The sequence below is a fragment of the Tinamus guttatus genome, unplaced genomic scaffold (genome assembly GCF_059628265.1).
Source record: "Tinamus guttatus ecotype Peru unplaced genomic scaffold, ASM5962826v1 Tinamus_guttatus_pri_ptg000008l, whole genome shotgun sequence".
In the NCBI taxonomy this organism is placed as follows: domain Eukaryota; kingdom Metazoa; phylum Chordata; class Aves; order Tinamiformes; family Tinamidae; genus Tinamus; species Tinamus guttatus.
In genome coordinates this window covers 2,286,927-2,305,264 of record NW_028288542.1, presented here as the reverse complement: position 1 = coordinate 2,305,264, position 18,338 = coordinate 2,286,927, and positions in this window count along the sequence as shown.

Genomic DNA, 18,338 nt, shown 5'->3' with positions numbered 1-18,338 from the left:
CCTTTTTAGTTTGAGTGTGAAGATAATTCATCATAACATGTGAAGGAGACCAAGGCAGGTCAGCTAACCAGCAAAACAGTTGGAAGCTGTGTTTTCCTTTGCAATGTCTACGGCATTGCGACTGACAGCTAGGCATAACATAGAGCAGCTGATGCCTCGAGGAATACTCATAGTAACTCCCCTCTGCCTGTTGACTTCACTGGATACAGCTGTCTCCACAAAGTTCTGTGAGGGAGAGCATCCAGTGTATGCTCATTTACAGGTGTAGGAAGGAACCAAGTAGGAATATATTTCACTAATAATTCATTTATTAATGACAGTATTTAACCTAGTTACCTACAAAGCTGCAAGTAAAGAAACAGTATTTTGTACTGATTTTAACAGAATATCAAAATTCTGAAGAGAACTTAGACAGAGTTTATGGGACCCTGTAGACATAACTCACAAAAAAGAAACATCCATCTTTTCTTGTTCTATTTTTTCATGTCTTAAAATGCATTCATTTATAACACCGGATTATAACGCCAGGTCACAGCAGATGCTCTGCTACATGGCACTTGCTGTGACCACATGCATCTCTGTAATAGAGGCGAGCTTTCATTGCGTGTCAGGCAGACTTGTATTCTTGTCATCAGACAGTGTGTTACAGTCTCAGCAGGCTCTTTCAGAATTAAATGCTAGTCTTTTACTGAAAAATCTCAATGATATAGAGCAGTGCCTCTGGCAAGATGAACTTCCGAAAGTTAATGAAGCATCTGTGTCACCCAAAAGAGATTACAAAATAAACACACACACACACAAGACTCAGAATGTTTGAACATTAAGGAACTTCCATTAATAACATGAATCCTTGTTAAACCTATGGACCACTGTTTTTTGCCTCAACTTCCATTTTGTGGACAACTGCTTCTAGTACTGTCTTCAGCTGACATCCACCACTGCAGTAGATTTCTCTTCCAGCTGGGTTTGAACAAGCCACCTGTCCTTTCAAAATATCTCCCAAAATATCCTGGATTCCTGTTACGGAAAAACTGAATTTTTCATATTATTTATTTATTTATTTATTTATAATTTATACTGTTTTTGTTTTAGAGATTCTTCCATTTTCTCTGGTTATTAATTTCTCAATTACAGTTCAAAATGTTCAACTCCTCTTTTCTGTTCAAGAATAATGTTCTTGCTGAATCTTTGGCTCAGTTTCGCAGAACAACAGAATGATTGAGGGACCTTGAAAAATCAGTTAATCCAAACTCCCTGCAGGACAGTCACTTAAAGCAGGTGGCCCTAGGAGTCTGTCCAGACAGCTTCTGAATATCTCCAGAGGTGGACATCCCACAACCTTTCTGGGCAACCTGTTCCTGTGCTCAGTCACCCTCAGAGTTAAAAAAAAAAAAAAAATCCCTCATGTTCAGACGGAAGTTCTTGTGTTTGAGTTCCATGGCTTTTCATCATGTAACTGGGCAACACTGAGAAGAGTCTGGTTGCATCTTTTTTAGATCCCTCAGGTGTTTGTACAAATTAATAGAAAGCTCCAGAGCCTTATCTTCTCTAGGCTAAACAAGCCCAGCCCTTTGTCTTTCTGCAGGCCCTTGATCATCGTAGTAGCAGTTCACCAAACTCTCTCCAGTTTGTCCATGTCTGCATCTTTCTGGTTCTACAGAGTCCAGACTTGGACCCAGCATACTGTGGATGGCCCTACATGGGATGAGTAGAGGAGAAAGATCACCTCCCTTCACCTGCCGGCAATGCAGTCCAGGTTGTCCTTAACCTTGCTTTGTTGCAAGGGTGTCTTGCTGACTGAAGACCAATTTGCTGTTGACCAAAAGTCCTTCCCTGCAAAGCTGCTTCCCAGGCGGTCGGTCCTTAATTGAACTTCATGAGGTTCCTCTCTGTTCATTTCTCAACCCCGTCGAGGTCCCTTTGAATGGCAGTGCAACCATCTGTTGCATTGGCCCTCTTCACAGTTTTCTATCATTTTTGAACCTGCTAAGGGTATATGCTCTGCCCCATCACCCAGATTATTAATGAATAAGTGGAAAACTACTGGGACAAGTTTTGGCTCCTGGGGTGTACTGCTGTTAGTGCCCTTTATATTAGTTATTGAACATTTGAGGAAGGGTAGGTCTTAATCACAAATGATCCTGTTGTTTGTTTGTTTTGTCTTTTCAAGTAACAGTTTATTTCTAAGAAAGTATCCTTCCAAGATGATAGTTTCTTCTGAGTAGTTAGTTTAGCTTAGTTCATTTCTTAAACAAGTTACAACGCCTTCCTGGATCAGGCTTCCCTAGGGGGTGAACAAAAAAAAAAAAAAAAAAAAAGATGCTCAGATCCTGCCAAAATACCATAAAGTAAAATTCATTCATAAACGTTTATGGAATAGCTCTGTTAAAATAGGCAGCTCCACTGCAGCAGTCAATAATAAAACACTCTTCCTGAGCTTGTGCGCTGATTAAATTACTTTTTAACCTATTTTAAACTGGAATGAGTTCTTATTATGAAGTGAATAAAGAACACTACTATTTTATCTCATTTGTAATTGGCATATATTTTTACATTGTCAGCTCTTATTCCTGACAGCAACAACAGATATCAAAAAAAAAAAAAATGCAAGATATGGCAAAAAATCAGCACACCATAAATGTTAATAGCTTTATTCATTTAGGATTTGCAATGTGACAAAATGACTCATGCTGTAGAACAGACTTCCTGGATCACAATGTGAGGTAGGAAATGAAATTAGAGATGGTTAACAGAAAGCGTTTCAGCTCTGCATCCCACACTCACTTTTGAAACATTTGACAAAAATTTGTCCCTCTTCTGAGATTTGAAAGAACTTGTATTATTTTTGCATACTGTGTTTTATTTCTCAGCAATCTCATTTTTTTCTTGGAGAATGAAGATCTGAACTACCCTTCTCCTGATACTGTTTTTTTGACTGAATGGAAACAAGAATAATTAAAAATCTGCTCTAAAGGACTACTGTCATAGAATTTCCCATCCACATGTCCATCTGATAAGATCCTAGGCTGGGAAATGCTTCTCTTGAACAGTAGCAATATGAGTGCTAAACAGACACAAGGTAAATGTGTTTTGCCATGGAAATAGATTGGTCATCTCTGCTTGAATTTGTGATTCATGGATTAATGAATTAAATTGCATCCATTTATTTTATGTCATTATATGCTACTTTCTATGCTGATAATATGAAATATAAAGAACTATATGCATGAATAAGAACCTAAATAAGAAATATTTAGTGTTAGCAGCATGATTTTTACTGTTGCTGCCATAGCGATCTTTTAACACTTGATTTTTCATTCCTGTTGGAATGAAACTTCAGAAAAGCTTGAAACATAAGATCTCTCCATAGAATGAAAAACGTGAATCTCCCTCTTTTGTACAGGTAGTTCTAACTATTTTTTGAATGTGAAAGATATTTCACAGAAATCAGTTCACATGCCAAGTTTAGCTTTCATGTTTCTTTTCATCACTCTCATTACTGAAATACCTTACAAAAAGCTAATATTCAGAAACAGGTAACACGATCTTGGTTAAAATTTTCACCTCCAAAGGGTCTTTTTCCCCTCATACACCACACATAGGAAATTGCTTTGTAGTGTTTTGGGAGGGAGAGAAGTTTTGGCCACAAAGTTAATTAAATGAAAACATGTATTGCTATAGAAGAGAATTATAACTAATCTCAAAACATTGCATTGTTGATTATTTTATCCAAGGTACATGCTTCTATACAAAAACATGGCAACAAAAATCTCAGAAGCAAAACATTATATCTTTTCACAGAGTATGCACAAATTTAAAATATCTAACAGAAAAGAGGAAATACTATGCCAGACAGACAAGGTAATAAACAGAATACAAAGGTCACTTTGGCACTGCAAGCCATTAGGAGAGCTTTTCTTGAACAAGTACAGCAGGCAATCAAAATGAGGTCTCTCCAGGGGGTAAAAAAGCAGTATTCAACAAATCAGGGTGACCTATTATTGAAAAGTGGAAACAGCGTCATTTTCTCAGTCTCTGTACAAGTAGGAAGCTTTTTTTTTTTTTTTTTTCCAGATATGTCTTATTGCTTACTCCAGTGTTTTAGGAAATAAAAAGGATGTAATACAATAAGTGGAATTAAACATTTGTTTCTTTACTTTTTACAAAATACACATTTGTGTTACTATTGTCCGTCAAAAGTTTGTGGAGGTAATTCTGGGCTACCCTGGAAAATCTAATTTCTGACAAGATGGCCACTATTATCCCTTGAGCCAGGCCACGACATATTCGACTTGCAAGACACTAGAAAAGAACTTCCTGTACCACTTGCTTCATTCAGACAGTGTCAAGTTGGAATAGACTTAAAATGGTAGCTCCTAAGTTGGACAAGGTATGTTACATGACTGCAGTGCAATATTTATTTGTGCTGCAGTAGTTAATTATGCCAGTACTAGAAAGGAGTGAAGCTGAAGATTCTAAAGACCTTATGATGAGCAAGCTGCCCTAGGTGAATATATGTGCTTCTCTATAAAGCAGTGGGAAGGATTTTAAGTTCTGTGAGTAAGCATCACTCCTACCTGCTCAGAAAAGGAAGAGAAAATGCATTCCATAACACCTAATCTTTGATTTATTTGAGTAGGATTCTTTTGAAGGATTTTGAAGGATGCCAGCTTAATTGCCTAGGTAAAAGAAAGATGCTTTGGATTAGCCAGTATCAAGACCCTCTGATATTAAAATTTGCCAACACCAGAGGAGCTAGAGACATATACGACATTGTATATAATCGAAAGAACGGTGCTACAGACTTCAGTATTTTTCCACTGAATAAAACTGGTGTGCGACATGACTCATGACGTGTCAAGGACAGATAAGAAAGCAGAGATTATAGAAATAAATACAAGGATAAGGCAAAGGGGAAAAAATATACATATGTATTTGCGGTTCATCGGATAGTTTATGCATCACGTTTTCATCATAAATTCATAAATTTATTTATTATTAATTTATCTGATTTTTATTGCCTGAGATGGGTCATACCTGTTTTTTTTTTTTTCTTTTTAATCAAATTCAGGCCCTAGTGAAATATCAGATGTGGTACAGTATACTATAAAATAGCTTATTGGTTCTAACCATTAGCAATCCTGCCATTAACGGCTGTATATCATTGTCTCTGTGAACAGTATGTATTAAGAGTGGGAATCACCTTAACTTTGGCTGTCTGCAATTTAAATGGCCAGATTAGCCAAATTTTTTGGCTCCTTCTATAGTCAATAGGCACTTTCAGAGGGTGATTCATTCCATGCCAAGATCAGGTGGATGAATCATTCCCTGAAGATGGCTCTTTCCCTCCTAAGAGCTCTACTGTTTCTATCAAGAAACACGAAACAGCCATGTGGCCTCTGCTTCCAATTGTGCCTAATAAATGTAGCTGAAATTCCAAGTAACAGTGATGCACAAGAAACTGCTGCACCCAGTCTGTGGGCTGAAAAGTACTCATGTAAATTTTCTGGCAAATAATTTCAAATGGCAAAGGCATTGGGGAGGATTGTTGGCTGTTTCTTAACCAGTTTTAAACATAAAAATGTTCATTGAGCCATATACCAAGCTGCAGCACTAAATCATAAAAAAAAAAGATTGTCACCAATCACTGCATAAAACAAAGCTGCATTCTGTGCTTTCTTAGCTCTGTGACAGCAGTTTTAATTGGGGTTGTGGGGGGAGAGTGGATGCTTGCCAGTGCTATATGTAATCATCCAGCTGTTCAGACAGTTAAAGACCTTAAGATGTAATAGTGGAGGAGCTGGCAGACACTCAGTCTGCCTGCTGGAGACCACGGAGCGTCCTAGCAAGCTATTTAAGACTTTATTTAATATGGCAGTCATTAACTGTTGGAAGAAAAAAAGGAAGAAGCACCGTGTAATTGAGTAGTTGGAAATGCACAAGTTTTTACAGATTAAGGTGCTCCACTATGCATGCCATTGCCTCCATCTAACATCTGTTTTTTCTTTTTAATTTGGTTAAACTATTCCAAAATCTAAAAGTATAAATATCTATTTGATATTGATAGCATAGGAAGCTGTCAACCGAATTTAGTATTCAGGCAATTATTGAGTAAATTACCACTGGACTATCTAGTGGCCAAATTGAAAATGTGAGCCTTTTGCACAAGGAGCTTGGTGCTATGACTCCTGATGAGTTGTTCTTCCATTGAAATGTCGATTTGAAGAGTCATCCTGTTGGAAAAAGAAGAAAACATTTAAGGAACATGTTATACATATATTCTATATAGCTGTGTCAAGGTTAGAAAAAAAAAAACTATCAAAACAATACTATATTTGTTCCTGTTTCAGCAGCATATGTGCAATGGAGGAAATGATATTTAATTTTAAACAAAATAAAATTAAAAAAAACCTCACCTAAGAAATACCGCTTAGGGTAGAATAGGGTCTTTTTTATTATTTATTGATCACATCTTGCTCTCTGTTGCTCTCAGGTGCTATCATTAATTTTAGTGGACCACATCACTGACAAGAGAAGTAGAATTATGCCTTGTGCTATTCTGTGATCACTGTGATCACACTGCAGCTTTGACTGCAAAAACATCTTATTTTAGTTAGTTACCTTTTACTCTGAAAGAGAAATAATACTTGTTTCTTGTAAGATCAGCAAGAAGCAGAGTGGCCATGTTTCCAGTAAATGAATAAATAAATGAAAACATTTTAAATGATCTATTTTATGTTCATTTATATGATTTAGAGGTACGGAGCATTTTAATATTTCATAGTCAGCTTATACCTAAGACCTTACGGTCATGCGTTTGCTCTACTGTAAGAAAACATGGAACAGGTATATCAAGATATTTCATCTCTGTAGTCTTTATCTTGTCATTTCATCCACAAAGACTGAGGCTTCTGTCAGAACACCATTCATTTCAATTGCAATTCATTTGAGCATTACAGGGGAAGTGATTATTGGTTTGGGCCTTTTTTTTCCAGCAACAGGCACATTGAATCCTGCCTTCTGATGAGCTCTTCGTGCTTCCACCCTTCAGACAATCAGCCAAAATGATACAATAGAATTAAATTCATTTAAAATTGAATGTAATTGAGTTAACAAGCCTGCTGTCCTCACAGTTGTTTTTTGACCTACTGACAGAAAAGCTCTGAAAGATCTGATTCCTTCTCAGGAGGAAGGTTGCCCCAAGAAATAATTTTGCGAGTTTTAGCAATTGGACAGCAACTTCAACGCCTTAGCTGAAGTATTAATTGGTACTAATTAAAAACTGCGATTAGTACAAATTGGCAAGTCCCGTGCAAATCCTTTCTGGCGATAATACCAAAAGTTCAGTCCTATCCTGCATTTGCAACTACCTGGATATTCTGGGTTCTCTTTGTGCTTCCTTGTGCTAACTCACCAGTAAGCAGCCTGCAAGGTTATCCAAGAGCAACACCATCCATCTTGTTTGCAAATAGTCAAACATCCTGTCAGCGCACAATAAATCTTCATAATAACCCACACCGGCCCCAGGAGAAGATACACACAAGAAAACTTCTGTGACTTTTTTTTTGCACCTTGTGAAAATTGAGGTCCGTATGAAGGATGAAGCACAGCAGAGAATGCTTTGGTGGGGATCTGAGAGCAGTAAATTGATGGTTCCTCAGGACAAATTTTCTTAATATTATCTGGAAAAAACTAATCCAGTTAAGGTCTGAATTATTTCTTGCATAGGCCCCTTGTGGCGAAGGGCATTCTAAGTGAGTACAGCTTTAGTGGCCTTAGCAATTTGGCTGTAGCTCAGCCTGGGGCTCTAAGGATCCCGCAATTGCTTCAGTGTTGGATCTTGCTGTGGAGAGTAGGAGCCACGGGAGCCTCGTCAGAGGCCTCCATTCACGGCCTCATGGTATTGTAGGATAATCATAGGGGAAGGATCCCAAACCTCATGTGTGCTATGAGGTCATTTATAAAGGCAGACCCCAGAGTCAAGGATGGGAATCCCTATTTTAGTGAAAAAAAAACACAACAACAGCAACGACAAAAACCACTGTATGAATAGTTCCAGAAAACTACAGAAACTGTTTTTTCCTCAAATAATTTTGAGAATACTTGATGCAATAAGATGATCTAGACATAAGATTTCAACTGTGTTTCCTTTCTTCTTGTCAACAAATTTTTGTTACTGTGCTCCTCCTCTCATGATGACAAAGTAGATATTTTTATCCATTTTTTTGGCCTTGATTTCTCATAAGAACATTGCTTCTTACACATTTCATTTTTAGTGCTCATTCTGTAGCACTGAAATAATTGCACAGTACATCCTTAAGATCCCTTTGAGACAGCTCCTTGAGTTTTATGGCAATAGAGACTTCCCTTTCACTAAAATATAGGCCTAGAGTCTGTGAAGCCTCTGAAGAGAGCTGTTCTAACTTGGACTCTCATGTTTTGATCTGCTGCAGTCTCCTATGTTCAAAGCAAATGTCTTTTCTGAGTAGAAAAGCCAATCAGAAACAATTGTCTTCTAGTTTCACAACAGTGACAAATGATTCGGGGAAGCTATGACTCATTTCACCCCGACCCAGTCAGGATTTTTCCAACTGTAATGCTGAAGGCATCATAAGAAAGTTGTGCAACTAGTAGGATAAACCCAGCTGTGCCAAATCATACCAATCTGTTTGAAAATGTGTGAAAACTAGCCTAGACAGAAAAAAAAAAAAAAGCCCTTGAGATCCCTTGACGAACAAGTTTTGAAAAGCAAAAATATTATGGACTGCTGCCATGGCTGATGTCACGTCTATAAAGGGTGTCAAAAGCAGCACAGGAGAAGAGCTTCAGCATGCATTTACTTTTCTTCTAGGTTCTATAGCAGACACAGCTGATTTGTTTAACAATTTTATAGCACATTTTATAGCACATAAAATATAGCAAAGGATCTTCTGTGGTACCAAAGGAAGGATCCTTCAGAGCAGTTCCTGGAGTTCAACACAGGTGGAATTTATACACCAAGGGCCATGACAGCGATCTGCAGAAACTGCTCGGGCAGCAGAGGGCCAAGAGCTCTTCAGTTTTCAGCTGTAAAGTTTCTTAAGTGCCTGAAGTTATGCTCTGAGCATTTTTAGAGAAGGTAGCTGCGCAGAATGGCTTAGCAGCTATCCCTCGCCTAAGCCCATGGAGACTAAGAAACTAGGTGTCCCTGAAAACTGCTTGCATACAGCTCTATACGCCAAAGTCTGTGCAAGGTGTCCACAGTGACCCAGACATTGTACAGGGAAGTACTATGTAAGTGAGGTGGTGGTGAAAGTCTCATAAGGATTTCATTTCTCTCCTTTGCTGCTGGCAAGGGAAATACAATATTACTATGTTCTCATTTTTGAATTGAAATAATAATTCTTAATTTCAACTGCCACAAGATTATTTTGCATTCATGTAGCTTCTCCAGATAAATATATATATGATCTTTTTTAAATTATGCCTGGAACTAAAACAAGTATTTTGTTTCATGTGAATGGCTTCGTGGTAAAGATTTATTTCCAATTTACATGCTGACATTTAAATTCTCTTACTAATACTACACCTTTGTTACCTTGCCAAATGAATGAAATCTCTATTAATGAAAATGTTATGAAGACGACCCAGTATTGCAGGCCATTTCTATGTGGTTCAAAGTTAATAGTACTATTACCAACTAGATTAGCTGACCTTCCATTTTGAGTTGAATTTGCCTAGGTGGTCCCCTCGAGCACTAGTTTTCTGAATGACAGGGGATGATCTCATGTGTCTCCTACTGAAAGTCTGAATAATAATAGCACCCACTATAATAACCTTTAGGATAATGAATAGGCTGTCCTTGCTCACAGTCCCATTCTTATGTGATCGATCAGGCATGAATGGCAAAAAAGTTACTTGGAGAAGAAAATAAATGAACACATTGTAGTGGGGAATTAAAGAGGATGTTTCAGTATTCTGCTAATCCTGTTTAGCATCTCTCATCTTTCTTGCTTGCCAGCTGCAGAGTTACTGGAGTCTATTTATACAAGACAGGGAGGTGTTAATCTATGATCAGATGTATCTGCATCAGTTAGTGTACAAATGTGAAGAGGGCAGGGGCGCAAGACGTAGCCATGCAGAAGATATTTATAGCAAAGGATGATCTGTAATCGCCCTGATGTCCGTGTGTGTTTATTTCTTATGTGAGTTGAGAAGCTGTTTCAGGAGTCACAAAACACATTTAAGTCTCATTAGGTGCATGGGCCAATTGTAGGTTAAAAACAATTGTAAAATAATTGCTGTGTATAATAGAATTGCTCATACCTTAGCCTTTTTAGCCTTTTTTTAAACTATCTTTATTAATCTGTGGTAAGTACAAATAAATCCTGAATTTCTATAATCTTTCTAAATGGACCCTTTAAAACAAGCTCAGATTGGGGGGGCAGTATAGCCTAACGATCAGAGCAGTAAGACAGAGATTCAGGAGATGTAGATTTTATTTCCAGTAAAGTGATGTGTGCTAGCTCAGACTCGACAGCATGCTAAACAATAGTGTGGCTTTCATTTCAGAAGATACGTGTTCAGCCACTACAGGGCAAGAGCAGAGGAGAGAGGCTATTTATGCAGCTGGCCCTGCTGTCAGTCCCTTATTGAATCTAGCTCTTCATCTTTCAATATTTTTTTTCCTTCTGTAAAATATGGATGGTACTTGCTTCTTTTGTGAAGGATCTAGAGAGCTACTGATGAAAGACATTCATGTAAGTTAATAGTGATGTAAAATGAGTTCTTTGCATTTCTCTGAGGAACTTGGAGAGGTTCTTGTGATAACAACTTCATGGGAAACATTTTGCAAGATCAGTCTAATATGATAAAAGCAAGAAAAGATAATATCAATGGTAACGAGTTGTCAGATTTCTGCAGTGTTTTAAACATTTAAAATGTAGCAAACTGTGGTTTCTTACCTTTCCTTTAAAATGCCTCGTTATCAAAGGAAAAAGCAGAAATGTAACATTAATTTTAGAAAAGGTTTCTGTGGGGCTCTGGGACTACCAATCAGACAAATTAGTAGAAAATATAAAGTTGAAGACAATCAGTAAGTGCATGGATGAAGATGATATCACTGAGAAAAATCAATGTGAATTTTGTAGAGAGAAGTCAATTAGGCCTCCCTTAAAGAATCAATAATCACTTGCTATTGTACACCTGTACTTTCAAAAACCCTCCAACAGCTCATCAAAGAAATCGAGTTATTGATTCTTTCTAAGATACTTAAAAAAAAGGAGAAAACAAAAGGTAGAGATAATTAGTCATTTTTTTTATCAATACAAGGAACTCACTCTTGGCATCTCACAGAGAACCTGTGCGCTAGTGGAGAGTGAAATGATAAAGTTTTTGATGGTCCTCAGGGTGCTCAGGACTGTTGTTAAAAGACTTTCCAATACTGAGATACTGACTGTTATAAAACACGGTAGTGCAGATGAGTGTTTGTGTGGGTAAATGCAGAAGTGATGGCATTCATGAAAAAAAGTAATTTTACATTTACAGTGAGGGGTTCTGAACTACCCATTACCTCTGACGAAAGACATTTTGGAGGTCTAACAACTGCTTTGGTGAAAACGTTAGTTCAGCAGGCAATTATGGTCAGAAGAGAAAATTGAATGTTTAGGAATTATTAGGAAAACAATAGGATGCAAAGGAGAAAAAACATACTTGCACTTTATGCACAAGGATCTTGAGTATTGCTGGCAATTCTGCCACCTACCCCTGAAATAGCAGGAAAAGACAGACAAGGACTCTTCAACTTGGAGAATCATAGAATGCTTAAGATTGGAAGGGACCTCTAGAGATCATCTAGTCCAAACCCCCTGCACACGCAGGGACACCTAGAGCACGTGGCACAGGACTGCATCCAAGCAGGTTTTGAAGATCTCCAGAGAAGGAGACTCCACAACCTCTCTGGGCAGCCTGTTCCAGTGCTCTGTCACCCTCACTGTTAAGAAATCTTTCCTTAAGTTCCTGTGGAACATTTGGTGTTTCAGTTTGTGGCCATTTCCTCTAGTCCTATCAGTGGCCACCAGTGAAAAGAGACCAGCACCATCCTCCTCACTCCCTCCCTTGAGGTCCTTATAGACACTGATCAGATCCCCTCTCAGCCTTCTCTTCTCCAGGCTGAACAGGCCCAGCTCTCTCAGCCTCTCCTCATAGGGCACATGTTCCAGGCCGCTGATCATCCTTGTGGCCCTGCGCTGGACTCTCTCCAGCAGCTCCACATCCCTCTTGTACTGTGGGGCCCAGAACTGGACACAATACTCCAGATGTGGCGTGACCAAGACTGAGTAGAGGGGCAGGATCACCTCCCTCGACCTGCTGGAGACGCTCTTCTTAATGCACCCCAGGACCCCATTGGTCTTCTTGGCCACGAGGGCACACTGCTGCCTCATGGTCAACTTGTCATCGACTATGATGCCCAGGTCTTTCTCTGCAGAGCTGCTCTCCAGGAGGTCGCTACCCAGCCTGTACAGGTGTCTGGGGTTATTCTTCCCCAGGTGCAGGACCTTGCACTTGGCCTTGTTGAATTGCATGAGGTTTTTCACCGCCCAGTTGTCCAGTCTGTCCTGGTCCCTCTGGATGGCAGTGCAGCCCTCTGGGGTATCAACTAGTCCTCCCAGTTTTGTATCATCAGCAACTTGCTGAGGGAGCACTCTGTGCCTTCATCCAGGTCATTGATGAATAAATTGAGCAGGACTGGACCAAGGACTGATCCCTGGGGGACAGAAGAGGCACTGTAGGGAATTTGTGACATAACTAGAAAATCTTATGTGAAATTGAGAAGGTGGAAAGAGAATTGACTGCAGTTTCTGGCAGTGCAAAAATTAAGGGGACTAAAAGCATTGCAGGCAAAACAGATGAAGCTCATTGCTGTGTAAAGATGTGAAGACCAAAGCACCGGCAGCTTCAAAAAGGACTTAGGATGGATGAAAAAAATCATCATAAAGTATTAGAAACAGAATCTAAAGTCTAGTTTTGGATATGGGACCTGTATGAGAAGGCAGATTGCTGTGTGTTTGCCCTGTGCTTAGAGTTCCTCCTAGGACTCTATTAGTGGTCACTGCTGCAGACAGGATGCTGCAAAGGTTTCTCAAAGTCTAAGATAGCAAGGTCAGTCCTGTGTGCTTAGTATTACTATTAATTGCTCGCTCACTAGGAGCTGAAGTCAAGGGCTCTGTGCTTTTGCGGACTAGCAGTGTCAAACTCTAGTTGGCTAATGTGAAAAGGTAAACATCTTAAAGGAATTGCAAGAACATGCTGTTTGTCACTAGTAGTGTTACTGAATATTTTCCATTCAAGGCTGCAGTATAAATCTCACCAAAAAATGTAATTGTAATTTCTCCCTTTTTATTTTTTAATACACTTCAATATTAAACTTTATTTTAGTGCAAAGAGTATTCTTCTAAACTGCAAATGAAGTCCTTGGAATTGTATTTGAATACTCTGAGAACAAAAAATATACCCTCAATTCCTGTCTTCAAGATCTTCCTCCTTTCTCCTTTCTTATCTATTGCTTTATCACATAGGTAAGCCAAGACCATTTGAAATTTAAACTTCCTATATGAATAACACTACAGAGAAATAATTATATGAAATTGAATGATGCAAATTAAATGCTTACTAGTTAGTAATGAGCTTTCCATGTTTATAATAAACATTCCCCTCAAATTTAAAGATATATCTAAACCATTAGGAACAAGTTACAGTTTAATTATTTAGCACAATAAGATTAAAATAAACTTTACTATCCGGGTTATGCAACATATTAACTGTAAGATTACATGATTGTATTTTACTTTCTTATATTTTTCTTTTAATAATAAAAACAAACTACTAAAACAACCATTCAGGAAAGCAGAACACATATATCTGTTATACAACTCAGTCATTGAGATGTATGTTTATTGCTCCTATGGTCTTGCAGGCTTTGCTGAAGCTTGGCCTTGATAAATGAAGCTGAAATGCTAATGAGGTCGACCAAAACTAGCAAAGAACCCATATCCTTTCCATCCCTGCTGATTCCAGCAGGCCAGCTGACTCCAGGCATGCAGCACTCACTTCAGGACTTGGGCAAAAATCATACTCTGAAAATAAAGGGTTGCATTTAACAAGTACATAAATTTCGATACCCTCAATTCCAGTGGCAGTGTTATGTGGCTGTGATAAAAACAAAATTTGTCAAAAAAGAAGCTTATTTTTAATGTGATCAACTTGCCTGATGCTTCACTGCCAAAGTCCAGAAGGGGCAGTGTGAGCTCTAAAGGCTTTGCCTTGAAAAATGTGAGCAAAGCAGCTCTCATCCGTGCTGTGGCAGGAAAAGGTACGGTTAATTTTAGCCATGTCTGCATATGGAGAAATATGGACTTTCCTCACACAGAATGTCTCCTTTCTGGACTGACTTATATTTAAACTGGCAAACTTATTATTGAATGAATGTCATTTTTATAAATGTGGTTTGCATTGCTCTTATCTTGATAATTAAAAAAGATTCCTTGCAGCAACAATCCTCATTCTACCATAGAGGATAGAAAACAATAAATCTGCTTTTAATTATTTCATCTATTGAGTATAATGCTTCAGAATCAACCAAAATGCAAGACTGATATGTTAAAAACATCTGAGATGCATTTCTTCCTTCAGAAATGAATATTATGTTCTTTTTTACCCTTCCATTATAATTCAATTGCAATTATATTCTATTATGAAGCAAAAATAAAACATTTGTCTACATTAGGAAAATATTCCCAGCCCACAGATGGCCGGACACAAATATCAGTCCATCAGACGCTCAAATGCAGTACAGGTCGCCTCACCACTGGCTCAGCGTCTCTCCCGTGCTCTAGGTGGAGGCCCTGAGAAGCTGAGGACTCCCTCCTGCTTCATGTCCCAACCACAAGGTTGTAAGGAATGGACTGTTCGTGTTGCAGCCTTGAACCTCCATCCTATAAAAGATATAGGATCTACAAGCGCCTGAACGGAGGTTGCAGTGAGGCAGGGATCAGTCTCTTCTCCAAAATAACTACTGATAAGAAGAGGAAATGACCTCAAATTGTGCTAGGGGAGCTTCAGGTTATCTTAAATTAGGAATAGAAATTAGGAAAGAGTTCTACACAGAAAAAGTAGTCAAGTATTGGAACAGACTGCCCACAGAAAAGGTGGAATAACCATCCTCAGCAGTGTTCAAGAAATGTGTAGATGACACACTTAAGGCCATGGTTTAACAGGCATGGTGGTGAGGGGTTTTTGGTTAGACTTGATGATCTTGGAGATCTTTTCCAACCATAATGATTCTGTGATTCTGTATTTTAGGCCCTGCTTGGTTTAAGTATATTGGCACAGATGGTCTCTTGCTATATATGTATGTTGCTACTGTGAAAGCATCTGCCAGTTACACCTGTGAAATACCTGTCCTTCAAACTCATTCTTTTAATGTTACTGACTTGGATAGATGCTTAATTCCCTGAGAGAGCTTCATCCCTAGACTGTGCATAGAAGTGTCTCTTTTCTTAATCTTCACTTTAGTCTTCAGATATGTTGTTGTGGAGGGCTTCCTTTTTCTTTTCCTGGGGGAAGGATGCTTGTTAGTTTGTATTAACTCCTGTCAAAGGCAATGAAATTAATTGACACACAGGATGGATGCATTTTAAAATATCTTGTTATATTTCCAATTCTTTTCTTGCAATATGAAAAAACACACCAACACAAACATAAGGAATGTTGAGTTTTTTTTTTTTTTCTCCTCCTTTGGTTGATTTGTTGTCTACCAGAAACTGAAATCAGAAGACTTATATTCACATTACAAAATAAAATCAAAAACAAAAAAGCCCCGCAGCCATTTAGACATTGATCCTACAGATAACCTAATTAGGTCCCTGTGCTCTCCTTGTAGAGATATGGTCAACCTATGAGTAATCTTAATCCATTAACATGAAGACTGTAGATCCCTTTGCCTCTTTTTCTAGTGGATCATCCCTGGCTCCTCACTTACCAAGGAGGGAGGCTGTTGGGAGGAGAGTGGGATACTATAAGGTGCAGAATGCTATGCTGGCCACAATACAGGTGATGTCTGGGGTGGCACCTGTCCCTGGCATTTGGTTGGTTGTGGATAACTATGTGATCGTGGAGTTTGAAAGGATATGGGCCATCACACGAGGCATACAGTGAGCATCAGCCTGGGAAAAGGTGGAACAGAGAGATAATTCTATGCTTTTATTTGTATTCTTCAGAAAAAGATATTCTCCTTCAAAGCTCTATCATTTTCATGACCCACATGTATGGTTTTCATTGCCTTCTTCCAAAAAACGGAGCAATTCTTAGAGCTGGTTCAAGAAAACAATTTTATGACAGAAAATACTGTTCTGTCTGAATGGAAATGTTTTGTTGGAGTAGATTTTGTGATTTTATAGGTTTCAGAACAATTATTTTTGACTTCCTCATTTGAAACCTTCTCTTTTATTCCAATAATGTCAAAATATTTCATTCCGGTATTGCTAAAATGTTTCTTTCGATATATAGTATTTTAATGCTTTGTCACAGTGAAATATATCTGAATGGAACTAAAAAAAATATTTTCGTTGTGTCACAGCAGTGTTTTCATCTCAACGCCTTTTATATTCTGCATTTCATGAAATAGTTAAGGAGTTATATTTGAATAATATGAGAACAAAGAAGAAATTTTAGCATTATTCGGAATGAAAAAAAGAAACTCTTGAAATTCCCATCTTCTTTAAATATTATCTTAAATTTAAATTTAATTTAAGCAATGAATCAATATTTTAGTGAATTTAATATCTTGCTTTTTTTTTTCCAGTCATTGTCTTAGAATGGATCCTATAAGGATTTCTTTATTCATCTATTTATTGTGGGCATTTACATTAATTTCATGACAACTACTGAAGATACATTAAGTGTTTAAGTAGTATGATGACATGATTATTAGTAGTGAGTATAAATTCTATTTTTTTCAGCAGTTAAGTACTTGAGAGCACCGTTTTCAATGGTAAGGCAAATCAAATAATACAACTATTTAATAGTATTATTAATATTAATTATTAATTATTACATCACATTATATCATATCATATTATATTATATATTATTAATATAAAATATTATCAATATAAGGTATTAACGATCGCTGCTGATTTTAAGGACATTCAGTGGAAGAACAGTAGTCAGCGGAAATGTATCAGGGAGATAGTCGTTAATATGGAGTCAAGTGTAAGCCCCACTCACTGCAGTTGATACTTTTTGTAAGCTAAACTTCCCTCTAGCACTGGACTTCTTTACATTAGAGTAGTCCAAAAAATAGAGGTAGACTCTGCATGTACTACTGTTGACTCAGTGCTTAAACACATGCACAGAGTGAGAACTTAGTTATGTATGTCCTTACTAGAAATATGAAAATATGTTATTATATGGCAGTAGATTGCAAAAGAGATATTGGATGAAGAATAAAACATTATGGAATTGATGGAATGGTAGAAACAAGGTGGAATGAGAACCCTTGCAGATTTTTTTAAGTTGTATTGACTGCTTGATTTAATCTATCTATCTATCTGCTTCAATCTATCGTATTTAAATGGTGTAACTGATACCATCAGAAAGGGTGATGTCTATCTATCTATTTCGCTTAATAATTTTATTTTCATCAGCTTCATTCCTACGCTGAGTATTTGTTTTTGCAGCCATAATGATGGAATACATGAGCTGAAGTTGACAAGCTGAGCTACATGAGGCATAAAAGATTAATAGGTCCAACATACAGCTACATACCCACATTACCTCCCGCCATGCACTGGGAGGGAAGTAAAAACTGCTGGATGCTGCCCAAGTATTATTTCTCTGTCACTACTTCTTAGTTACACATGCAATGTCCATGAATCCACTTTACCCATTTTATTAACATCCAAAAGAAAAAAAAAAGTATCTGTATATTAAAGAAAAATATTGTATTAGGAAATAGATGCCAGGGACAGGTATTTTCCAACTCCTCAGCAGAATTCACAGGGAATCAGCCTGGAATAATGGTGGTTTAGAATCAATCTATCTTTCCCATAAAATATAAGAGGATACTGAAGGCCATTTTAATTTCCAGTTCCATGACAACTTCATACTTTGCAGCAACAGAAAACAGCAAAATGAAGAAAAATGCCAAACATATTGCGATATCATCTCAACCCTAAACACACATGTGTTTTATGTTCACCTCATCATGCAGGAAAATAAACAAGTGGAAAAACACCATTTTATTTTGTTTTCTGCTTGAAATGCAAAACTGATATCTGCACTAGGGAAGGTGAGAATGT